We start from the raw sequence: 3,426 nt of genomic DNA, 5'->3' as shown, positions 1-3,426 counted from the left end.
TAACACAAAGAGTGAGAAATTTCTAGACATTTTCAGCACTCAGGACGGGGGCTTAAGTGTGGGTCCCCGGGCACGGCCGGTGCTGGTGCTGGGTCTCTCCATGGAGGCCTGGGTCAGCGAAATCTGACTAAGTGTGGAATGGAGAACCAAGGGCGCGAGGCTCTTTAACCAAGGCCCATGGGTGATAACACTCAGGACGGGTCTAAAGTGTGGGTCTCCGGGCACGGCCGGTGCTGGTGCTGGGTCTCTCCATGGAGGCCTGGGTCAGCGAAATCGGACTAAGTGTGGAATGGAGAACCAAGGGCGCGAGGCTCTTTAACCAAGGCCCATGGGTGATAACACTCAGGACGGGGGCTTAAGTGTGGGTCTCCGGGCACGGCCGGTGCTGGTGCTTGGTCTCTCCTTGGAGGCCCGGGTCAGCGAAATCTGACTAAGTGTGAAATGGAGAACCAAGAGCGCGAGGTTCTTTAACCCAGGCCCTTGGGTGATAACACTCAGGAGGGGGGCTTAAGTGTGGGTCTTTGGGCACGGCCGGTGCTGGTGCTGGGTCTCTCCGGGAAAGCCCGGTTCAGTGAAATGTGACTAAGAATGAGATCTAAACACAGGAAACTGATATACATATATTTCCTTTGATTCCTTTGGAGATAACCATAGGAAATATGGGTAAGAACGGGAACCAAGGATCCTTTGGAGATAAGCACAGGAGTGTTTCCTTTAAAGAGGATCATAGGAATGTTTCCTTTTGAATTACTCATAGAGAGACCCAAATATTGCACTTCCGTAACCCCTAGTGTGGGACATTTCTAGGCATTTTGCTGTAATGTAAAGTGCCTACAAGTGTCCCATGTATTGTATTACCGTAACACCAAAGGTGTGGGACATTTCCAGGCATTTTGCCTCAATGATAAGTGCCTAGAAGCGTCCGGCTCATTCTGATTGGTTGGGACATTTTTAGGCATTTTTGCTATAATGTAAAGTGCCTAGAAGTGTCCCAAGTATTGTATCTTTCCCTAACACAAAGAGTGAGAAATTTCTAGACATTTTCAGCACTCAGGACGGGGGCTTAAGTGTGGGTCCCCGGGCACGGCCGGTGCTGGTGCTGGGTCTCTCCATGGAGGCCTGGGTCAGCGAAATCTGACTAAGTGTGGAATGGAGAACCAAGGGCGCGAGGCTCTTTAACCAAGGCCCATGGGTGATAACACTCAGGACGGGTCTAAAGTGTGGGTCTCCGGGCACGGCCGGTGCTGGTGCTGGGTCTCTCCATGGAGGCCTGGGTCAGCGAAATCGGACTAAGTGTGGAATGGAGAACCAAGGGCGCGAGGCTCTTTAACCAAGGCCCATGGGTGATAACACTCAGGACGGGGGCTTAAGTGTGGGTCTCCGGGCACGGCCGGTGCTGGTGCTTGGTCTCTCCATGGAGGCCTGGGTCAGCGAAATCGGACTAAGTGTGGAATGGAGAACTAAGGGCGCGAGGCTCTTTAACCAAGGCCCATGGGTGTTAACACTCAGGACGGGGGCTTAAGTGTGGGTCTCAGGGCATGGCCGGTGCTGGTGCTTGGTCTATCCGGGAAAGCCCGGTTCAGTGAAATGTGACTAAGAAAGAGATCTAAACACAGGAAACTGATATACATATGTTTCCTTTGATTCCTTTGGAGATAGCCATAGGAAATATGGGTAAGAACGGGAACCAAGGATCCTTTGGAGATAAGCATAGGAGTGTTTCCTTTAAAGAGGATCATAGGAATGTTTCCTTTTGAATTACTCATAGAGAGACCCAAATATTGCACTTCCATAACCCCTAGTGTGGGACATTTCTAGGCATTTTGCTGTAATGTAAAGTGCCTACAAGTGTCCCATGTATTGTATTACCCTAACACTAAAGGTGTGGGACATTTCCAGAAATTTTGCCTCAATGATAAGTGCCTAGAAGCGTCCGGCTCATTCTGATTGGTTGGGACATTTTTAGGCATTTTTGCTATAATGTAAAGCGCCTACAAATGTCCCATGTAATGTATTTTTCCCTGACACAAAGAGTGGAACATTTCTAGGCGTTTTCAGCACTCAGGGTGTGGGCTTTAGAGTGGGTCCCCGGGCTCAGCAATATTTGGAGGTTTTTCTCCCATGTTTTGTATTTTTCCCCATGAAAACGTGTGGGACATTTGTAGGCATTTTTGCTATAATGTAAAGTGCCTAGAAGTGTCCCAAGTATTGTATCTTTCCCTAACACAAAGAGTGAGACATTTCTAGACATTTTCAGCACTCAGGACGAGGGCCTAAGTGTGGGTCCCCGGGCACGGCCGGTGCTGGTGCTGGGTCTCTCCATGGAGGCCCGGGTCAGCGAAATCTGACTAAGTGTGGAATGGAGAACCAAGGGCGCGAGGCTCTTTAACCGAGGCCCATGGGTGATAACACTCAGGACGGGGACTTAAGTGTGGGTCTCAGGGCACGGCCGGTGCTGGTGCTGGGTCTCTCCATGGAGGCCTGGGTCAGCGAAATCGGACAAAGTGTGGAATGGAGAACCAAGAGCGCGAGGCTCTTTAACCCAGTCCCATGGGTGATAACACTCAGGACGGGGGCTTAAGTGTGGGTCTCCGGGCACTGCCGGTGCTGGTGCTTGGTCTCTCCATGGAGGCCTGGGTCAGCGAAATCGGACTAAGTGTGGAATGGAGAACCAAGGGCGCGAGGCTCTTTAACCAAGGCCCATGGGTGATAACACTCAGGACGGGGGCTTAAGTGTGGGTCTCAGGGCATGGCCGGTGCTGGTGCTTGGTCTATCCGGGAAAGCCCGGTTCAGTGAAATGTGACTAAGAAAGAGATCTAAACACAGGAAACTGATATACATATGTTTCCTTTGATTCCTTTGGAGATAGCCATAGGAAATATGGGTAAGAACGGGAACCAAGGATCCTTTGGAGATAAGCATAGGAGTGTTTCCTTTAAAGAGGATCATAGGAATGTTTCCTTTTGAATTACTCATAGAGAGACCCAAATATTGCACTTTCGTAACCCCTAGTGTGGGACATTTCTAGGCATTTTGCTGTAATGTAAAGTGCCTACAAGTGTCCATGTATTGTATTACCCTAACACCAAAGGTGTGGGACATTTCCAGGCATTTTGCTTCAATGATAAGTGCCTAGAAGCGTCCGGCTCATTCTGATTGGTTGGGACATTTTTAGGCATTTTTGCTATAATGTAAAGTGCCTAGAAGTGTCCCAAGTATTGTATCTTTCCCTAACACAAAGAGTGAGAAATTTCTAGACATTTTCAGCACTCAGGACGGGGGCTTAAGTGTGGGTCCCCGGGCACGCCGGGGCTGGTGCTGGGTCTCTCCATGGAGGCCTGGGTCAGCGAAATCTGACTAAGTGTGGAATGGAGAACCAAGGGCGCGAGGCTCTTTAACCAAGGCCCATGGGTGATAACACTCAG

The sequence above is a fragment of the Pleuronectes platessa genome, unplaced genomic scaffold (genome assembly GCF_947347685.1).
Source record: "Pleuronectes platessa unplaced genomic scaffold, fPlePla1.1 scaffold_27, whole genome shotgun sequence".
Taxonomy (NCBI): Eukaryota; Metazoa; Chordata; class Actinopteri; order Pleuronectiformes; family Pleuronectidae; genus Pleuronectes; species Pleuronectes platessa.
This window is presented reverse-complemented; position numbering follows the sequence as displayed.